The sequence below is a fragment of the Saccopteryx leptura genome, chromosome 3 (genome assembly GCF_036850995.1).
Source record: "Saccopteryx leptura isolate mSacLep1 chromosome 3, mSacLep1_pri_phased_curated, whole genome shotgun sequence".
Classification (NCBI taxonomy): Eukaryota; Metazoa; Chordata; class Mammalia; order Chiroptera; family Emballonuridae; genus Saccopteryx; species Saccopteryx leptura.
Window position 1 is genome coordinate 71,452,414 of NC_089505.1, and position 9,395 is coordinate 71,461,808.

Here is a 9,395-nt window from a genome sequence, read left to right on the forward strand (position 1 = left end):
TAATATTTCCAGTGGAAACACCATAGATTGGAGCCCTCATGGATTAACCCGAGTAAAAGGTCAGGGTGCTGATCTAAGGTGGCATAAGAACAATGGTTTAATTACAGCTGAGAGTCAAGGTAATCAAACTATCATATGGCATAGAGCAGGGATGTCACCTCAAGCTCCACATATAAAATTTGACCCTATACAATATCATTTGTGGAAAGTTGCCACAGCACTTAAACATATGTCAGCATGGAAAGGAGAAATCTGGAAAAATTATCCTTCTAATCATATTATTTTAATCTTTAAGAAGAATGAAACATTTTATATCTGCTTGTGTTAGATTGCCTTATATGTTTATTATAGGTGAAACCAAACAGACAGCTGAAAATTACTCAATAACTTGCAATTAGTGTACTTTTTATACATGTATTAACTCTTCTATTCTTTTTAATAAAAATAGTCAAAGTCTATACATTTTAAGAACCCAGACAGGAGTCTGGATTCCAGTACAGATGAATCGGATGTGGCAGGGTTCCCCTTCCATGATGCTGTTACAACATCTTATTAAGTCCTTGAAGTGAACCAAGAGACTAATTGGACTGATCATCACCATTATTATGGGACTAATAGCTGTAACCACCGCAGCTGCTGTATCTGGAGTTGCATTAAATCAAAGTATACAGACTGTGGCCTTTGTTCAAAAATAGCATGAAGGTTCTGAACAACTGAATCTATACGTTATTCTCAATAGTATCATTAATACTAGTTAATGATTTAGAACAGACTATGATTATGTTAAGAGATCAAATTATTAGCCTGGAAAGACAAATTAAGCTAAGATGTGATTGGAATGTAACTACTTTTCGTGTTACCCTGTTACCCGTATTCCTTAAAATCATACTTATTTCTCTTAGGAAAATGTTAAAAAGCATTTGTTAAATTATGATAATATGACTAAAGAAATTATTGAATTACAAAGACGTATTCATGAAGCTTTTCAAAGAAAATTAGAAATTCTGACAGGTCAACCTATATTGAAGGGGTTAGTAGATAATTTATCACAATTAAATCCTATTGAACATATTAAAGGATTTTTGGGATCCACTGTGGGACTTTTTATAATAGTATTAATTCTATGTTTTCTTTTATATGTAGTCTGTCGACAAATCAAAGCAAGAGAAATAAGGGATGAACAATGGAAGGCTTTGTTTTCTATGGTGCTTCATAACATTCAGCATAAACAAAAAAGGGGAAATGTAGTGGAATAATCCATTGCATTGCCTTGGATGAGAACACAGCCAACAAGAAAAGAATGTTTTGCCAAGAGAATTGTTTTGTGACTCGAAGGTGAGTCACTGGAACAAGTCTATGTGACCAGAAATGGTTGCTAGATTCTCTTCTCAGTAAAACATTCTCATAAGATTTTACTGCTCCCTTCAAGGTTATTCCTTGAGATAAAGAAAGGAATGTTATGAGAACCATAGAAGCAATAGCAGTTAATGCCTTTTGATATTGTATTGTTATTAAGCTATCATGCAGGTGTATTTCATGTATCTTTATGTAAAGGTTATGCTTGATGCTATGCCAATTTCTAAGTAAACAAGGTTTTTGAAATCTTGTGAATAAAAATAGGACCTAGTGCAAACTCAGCACCATTTGCCTGAGCGAGCTGTGGTCCTTTGCTAGTTCAGTGACATTTCGTTTGCTGATCTCTCTCTGCACCTTTGACTCACAACAACAGAAAACATTACGTTTTTCTTTACTCATCTGAGCAACAATCCCTGTGTATTTTATCTACATAAAACTATTTGCATAGTTTTCCTCTTCCTGGAATTCTCAGATCTTTCTTTCCTTTGTCCACGGCCACAGTGTCTCTGCCTGTGTTACCCTCCCTTTTAATATGAAATTTCACTTTTCATGCTTCTCTGAAAAGAGAATACTTTGAATTCATCACATTTTTCTAACTACTGGGCCCTCCTGCCCTGTCTGGAAACAGCAATTTCTTTTCATAACTTCAGCCCCACCTTGGATGCTGTGTCCCCGTGACAGCCTGCTTTCCATGCTGCATTTATATCATTCTTTGTCCACATCCTTCAAAGACTTTTTATACTCAGTTCTCATCAGTCTTGATTATTTACTCAGTTCTTATGAGCGAGCCTTTTCATTTTTTGTGAGATCACTCCCAAATTAATGTCTTCTTCAATATTTTCTAATATTTACTTCCTTCCTGTGCAGTGTACTCATCGTCATGGCTGCTAACTTCTGACTTCATTTTCTGTGTGAGACCAAAAATCACCTTATCACCATTCTATTTTTTTACATTGAGTTTCTTTTTCTGCACCATCATTGCATCACTTGGGATGTTACCTTTATGCTGAGCTCTTTTTCTTCTTTTGCTCTCTTCTAAAGGTCTGTGTTGTTTCATTTGATTGACAAGGAAAGTTCCTGTTAACATCATACATGAGTTCAAGTCCAAACTAGGTCCTGACTTATGTGTGCTTCAAGTGCCATTTTATAATATTTTCCTAAATTAGATTTTCATCATTGTTAAATTTAATTGCTGCATTCATTTTCCTAAATGATTCGGGTTCTCTTTTTTCCTAGGACTCTGGAGAGTTAATGAGCCTCTACAGAGTCACCTCCAAAGTCCAAGAATTGCAAAGAGTGGGGAGGAATGCTGCGAGCGTGATATGTTTGCAAATAATGTTAAAGAGAAAGCCGTTCCGTATTGAAGCAACATTGCAATATGGAACACCTTTAAAATCAAAATTAAGTTTTGAAAACCAAACCAGAACTTTTAAATTAAAGAACTCTGTTAACTTGAATGCATGTGGGACACCCATTCTTCATGGTAACCATGAACAATTTTACACTGAATTTAGGTTGCATCCCTGTACCAAGTCCATCGAAAATAAGTCCCTGGTCACTCAGCAACAGAGAACTGACAGTGTTGAGAAAGCCCACATATGCAGTGAAAGTGGGAAAGACTCTGTCAAGGTGGCTCTGCTCACTGATCATCAGAGATATACTAGACAGAAACCTTATGGATGCAGTTTTTGTGGGAAGAACTTTTCTAGAAAGTTTAATCTCTATAAACATCAGGAAACTCATACAAGAGAGCAACCTCATAAAAGCACTGAATGTGGAAAAGTCTCAGAGAGGCACAACCTCATCATTCATCTGTAAGTTCATTCAGGAGAGAAACCCTATATTTGCAGTGAATGTAAAAAAGCCTTCCCTGTAAATAGCCAGCTTCTGGTACATCAAAGGATTCATACGGGAGAGAAGATGTATGTAGGCAGTGAGGAAAGGCTTTTCTTATTTTTTTTTAAATTTTTTTAAATTTTATTTTATTTTTTTACAGGGACAGAGAGAGAGTCAGAGAGAGGGATAGACAGGGACAGACAGACAGGAATGGAGAAAGGTGAGAAGCATCAATCATCAGTTTTTCATTGAGACACCTTAGTTGTTCATTGATTGCTTTCTCATATGTGCCTTGACCGCGGGCCTTCAGCTGACTGAGTAACCCCCTTGCTCGAGCCAGCGACCTTGAGTCCAAGCTGGTGAGCTTTTTGCTTAAGCCAGATGAGCCCGTGCTCAAGCTGGCGACCTCAGGGTCTCGAACCTGGGTCCTCCGCATCCCAGTCCGATGCTCTATCCACTGAGCCACCGCCTGGTCAGGCAAGGCTTTTCAGTAAAGCGGCCACTGATTGTACATCAAAGGACTCATGGGAGAGAAGCCTTATTTATGTACTCTATGTGGGAAAGTTTTTCACAGGAAGAGTGATCTAAATGTACATAAGGGAGCTCATTCCTAGTGACACCGTGAATATGCTGTGAAAGTGGAAAAGGCTTTCTCATGAAGATTATTATCAATATATTTATGCAATCTCATAGAAATTATACAAATGCAGTGATTATCATAACGCCCCCCCCTTTTAAAGATTTTATTAATTTTAAATGAAAGAAGAGCAGAATAGGAGCAGAACCAGAAGCATCAAATTCCTCAATTTCCTGTATCTGCCTAGATCAGGTATGCCCCAGTGTTTCAAATGAGCGACCTCAACACTCCAGGTTGACAGCTTGCACAATGCACCACCACAAGTCAGGCATTGTGCTGAAGGCTTCTAAGAAGATATGCATCATGGCCTGACTAGGTGGTGGTGCAGTAGATAGAGTATTGAAATGGAATGCTGAGGATCCACGTTCGAAACCCCTAGGTCACCAGCTTGAGTGCAGTCTTGCTGGCTTGAGTGTGGGATCATACACTTGACCTCATGGTCACTGGCTTGAATCCAAGGCTGGCTTGAGCGTGGGATTATAGACATGACCTCAAGATCGCTGGCTTGAGCAAGGGATCATTAGCTCAGCCAGAGCCCCCGTCAAGGCATGTATGAGAAAGCAATCAATGAACGACAACAGGGCCACAACGATGAGTTGATGCTTCTCATCTCTCCATTGATGTCTGTCTTTGTATTTGTTTGCATCTCTGTCTTGAAAAAAAAAATCTCGTGGAACATTAGCGATTTGTCAGAAAAGACTTCCTTTACGTATACTCAATGTAGAAATAAATTTTTATTGAGAGAAGTTGTTCCATTATTCATTAGAGAATTCACAGGGGAGAGAAATTATATAAAGGTAATGAAAGTGCAAAGTCAGGACTCAATGATCATTAAAAAAAAAAGCTTACAGGCCTGACCAGGCCGTGGCGCAGTGGCTAGAGCATCAGACTGGGATGTGGAGGACCCAGGTTCAAGACCCCGAGGTCGCCAGCTTGAGCACAGGCTCATCTGGTTTGAGCAAAGACCACCAGCTTGGACCCAAGGTCGCTGGCTCGAGCAAGGGGTTACTCGGTCTGCTGTAGCCCCTTGGTCAAGGCATATATGAGAAAGCAATCAATGAACAACTAAGGTGTTGCAATGAAAAACTGATGATTGATGCTTCTCATCTCTCTCCATTCCTGTCTGTTCCTATCTATCCCTCTCTCTGACTCTCTCTCTCTGTATCAGTAAAAAAAAAAAAAAAAAAAAAAAAAATATATATATATATATATATATATATATATATATATATATATATGATGTTTCAAGTTGTGGAAATCAAGGGTCAGAAAGTAAGACCTCAAGAAATGTCAGTTTATACTAGTGAAATATGTATACTTCCATGTGGGACTGAATATGGTGAGATTCCTCATCACTTGACAGGAAATCTATGGAAAAATAATTCATGAACACTTTCAGTTAGGTGATTTTAACAAAACCTCAGATAACTTGAAGTAGAAAAGAAGCTTTGAATAAAAAAGCATTCTGAATAGCTCCAGATATATGGAAAAGATTTATATAGGTGGATGGGGATCCTCAAACCCCTCAGCGAGATCTTCTGAGGATGGCTTTTAAGATACCTAGAGGCAGAAAAAGCCCAATAGAGATCAGGGGAACTACCAGCTTTTAGGATACACCCTTAAAGGCTCCAATGCCCCAAAGGGGTCTCATAGGATGCCATCTGGGTCCTACTTCAATAGTGGAAAGGAATGTCATTGAGCTAAATAAAGCCTGCCAGGCTTACATGCCTCTGCTGTGAGGAAACAGGGATACTGGAAGGTAGACTTCCCCCTCGCTCCTCTAAGGGAGGGTTCAGTCTCTTCCAGCCCTGCTCCAGCCACCTATGACCTAACCTTGCCCAGAATGCTGGGGTTTGCCACTGAAGGCTGAAGGTGCCCAGGGCCGTCGGCCCCATCTACGACACTGTGGACGAGCCTAGGGTATTTCTTCCAAGAAGCAGGTAAACTGATCTCATTTGCACAAGGGCCACTTAACTATGTTTTGCCTGAATAGTCAGGTTTTTTATTCTTCCCTCAAAGATCTCTGTTGTGGGTGTTGATAGTCCTATTTTCTGCTGCTTTGCTTAATATATAGTGTTTACTTTATCCCTCCTACCTCAATGCCCCACTCGTATTTCAGGCTGGGACCTACTCCTAATTTAGAGCTCTCTTTCCCCCTTTTGCCAACTTCTATTATGAATCTACCTTTGCCACCCAGCTTAGTGTATCCCAAGGTTCTCTTTACCATGCCACAGTCGCAGAGCTCCAGGGAAAAGCTACCTGGTCTCATCTCTCCAGGCAGAGGAGAACAGAAGCTCCATATCCACGCATGCTGCAAATGGCTTTTCCAGTCTACCTGAATCATTACCAGCTAGAAGCAGCAGTCATTGGGACTAGGACATGAACTGCAAAGTATAGAATGGTGACAATTCCAGTGCCATGAGGACCTTTCCTGGATGTGGACTTTTCCTGGACTCCTGCTCCCTGTGACAGCTCCTAACAGACTGAACTGTGGTTGAGTTGCATTTTTCAGGAATTTGGCATGGTGATGGGGCCAACTTGGACTTGGTGAACATGTTAAGGACACTACTCTTTTATGGATTCTTGCTGTATTGGCCAAGAGTTTGCTTAAAGGCTTTTAATCACTGTAAAAAAAATAGAAGACTGGATAAAGAAGATGGGGCACATATACACCATGGTATATTATTCAGCTAGAAGAAATGATGACATCGGATCACTTACAGAGAATGGTGGAATCTTGATAACATTATGCAGAGTGAAATAAGTGAATCAGAAGAAAACAAGAACTGTAGGATTCCATACATTGGTGGAACATAAAAACGAGACTAAGAGACATGGACAGGAGTGTGGTGGTTATGAGGGGTGGGGGGAGGGAAGGAGGGAGGGGGGGAGGGGGGAGGGGTACAAAGAAAACTGGATAGAGGGTGACGGAGGATGATCTCTCTTTGGGTGATGGGTATGCAACAGAACTAAATGACAAGATAACCTGGAAATGTTTTCTTTGAATATATGTACCCTAATTTATTGATGTCACCCCATTAAAATAAAAATTTATTTATTAAAAAAAAAAGCATTCTGTCACAGATCTAAACAGATAATACATTTTACAAGTGATTTGGGGCAGGACGCCTTCAGCCATTTTTCTGTCTTAAAATTTTTAAGTGGTCTTTTGAGCCAAACTGATGATATATGCTGTGTTTGCCTTGTAATGACATTATAAATAAATAGTTGCCTTTACTCTCATCATGAATTAAACAACAGTGTTCTGTGCCTGTTTCATTTTGTAATTAACTTGCATTTCCTTAATTTGAAGTTTGCATTATTTTGGAATACTTGAAGTACTTGAAATTTAGTATGTTCATTTCAGAAATACCAACAACATAATTGGATGTTTAACTTTATAAGTGGCATTGAGTGTTGTATGAAATCAATATTTTCAGCCTGACCTGTGATGGTGCAGTGGAAAAAGCATGGACCTGGAATGCTGAGGTTGCACGTTTGAATCCCCGGGCGTGTCTGGTCAAGGCACATATAAGAAGCAGCAACTATGAGTTCTTGCTTCATAACTTTTCCCTCCACTTACTCTGTCTCTTTAAAATCAATAAATAAAACCTTTAAAAATATTTTAAAATAACTTTAAATTTATTATTTATTTATTTATTTTTAAAAATTTGTGCTTGGCCTTTTGTGATTGGTGAACTAATTTCAGTATCAGTCTTAATTTCAACTGTTTATTTTTTTTTACAGGGACAGAGAGAGAGTCAGAGAGAGGGGTAGATAGGGACAGACTGAAACAGAGAGAGAGATGAGAAGCATCAATAATCAGTTTTTCGTTGCAGCACCTTAGTTGTTCAATTGATTGCTTTCTCATATGTGCCTTGACCATGGGCCTTCAGCAGACCAAGTAACCCCTTGCTCGAGCCAGCGACCTTGGGTCCAAGCTGGTGAGCTTTTGCTCAAACCAGATGAGCCCACGCTCAAGCTGGTGACCTCGGGGTCTCGAACCTGGGTCCTCCGCATCCCAGTCTGATGCTCTATCCACTGCGCCACCGCCTGGTCAGGCTTATTTTTATTTTCTTAAGTGAGAGGAGAGTAGATAAATTCCCGTATGTACCAAAACCAGCAACCTCGTCTGGGGTCAATGTTCCAAATGACTAAGCTAACCTCAGCACCTGGGGCCGATGCTTGAACCAGTCGAGCAACTGTGTGTGAGAAGGGAGGGAGAGCCCAACCTGTGGTAGTGAAGTGGACAAAGTGTCAGCCTGGAATGCTGAGCTGGCCAGTTCGAAAATTGGGGCTTGCCTAGTCAAGGGAAATATGGGAATTGATGCTTCCTGCTCTTCCCTCTTCTCTCTCCTCTTTAAAATGAATTTTTTAAAAGAATTTTAAATGAAAGGAAGGAGTGCTTACTTTGGCAGCACATAGATTAACCATACGAAGAAGATTAGCATGGCCCCTGCGCAAGGATGACATGCAAATTCGTGAAGCGTCCCATATTTTTAATACCAATGACTTACTTCAAAGACAGAACAAATATTCCAAAAATTTATATGGAACTAAAAAAGAACATGAATAGCCTCAGCAATCTTGAAAATGAAGAATAAAGTGGGAGGTATCACACTTCCTGATATCAAGTTATACTACAAGGTCATTGTACTCAAAACAGCCTGGTACTGATATAAGAACAGGTGTATAGATCAATGGAACAGAACAGAGAACCCAGAAATAAACCCCTGCCTTTATGGTCAATTGATATTTGAGAAAGTATCAATAGTTAAGAGCATACAATGGAGTAAAGACAGTCTTCTTTACACATGGTGTTGGGAAAATTGGACAGGTACATGCAAAATAAAAAAGAAATAAAACTAGACCACCAACGTACACCATTCACAAAAATAAACTCAAAATGAGTAAAAGACAAATATAAGTCGTGAAACCATAAATATCTTGGAAGAAAACATAGGCAGTAAACTCCAATATCTCTCGTAGCAATATTTTTGCTTATTTATCCCCATGGGCAAGTGAAATAAAGGACAGGATGAGCCTGACCAGGCGGTGGCGCAGTGGATAGAGTGTCGGACTGGGATGTGGAGGACCCAGGTTTGAGACCCCGAGGTCACCAGCTTGAGCACGGGCTCATCTGGCTTGAGCAAAAAACTCACTAGCTTGGACCCAAGGTCACTGGCTTGAGCAAGGGTTACTTGGTTTGCTGTAGTCCCACAGTCAAGAAACATGAGAAAGTAATCAATGAACAACTAAGGTGTCACAACAAAAAAGCGATGATTGATGCTTCTCATCTCTCTCCATTCCTGTCTGTCTGTCCCTATATATCCCTCTCTCTCTCTCTCTCTCTAAAAAAAAAAAGACAGGATGAACAAATGGGACTATATCAAACCAAAAAGCTTTTGCACAGCAAAAGCCACCATGAATAAAGTAAAAAAGACAACCCACACAATGGGAGAACATATTCGCCAATACGTCTGATAAGGGGTTAATAACCAAAATTTATAAAGAAATTCTAAAACTCTACAGCAGGAAGGTAAACAATCCAATTAAAAAATTGGCA

General features: G+C 39.6%; 1 protein-coding gene and 1 pseudogene across 4 annotated transcripts in view; both read left to right on the forward strand.

Moving 5' to 3' along the window:
* Positions 1 to 9,395, forward strand: part of LOC136399222 (zinc finger protein 615-like) — a 265,085-nt gene that overhangs the window by 118,298 nt on the left and 137,392 nt on the right. The window lies entirely within an intron of this gene.
* Positions 8,232 to 8,330, forward strand: LOC136401967 (U6 spliceosomal RNA; annotated as a pseudogene).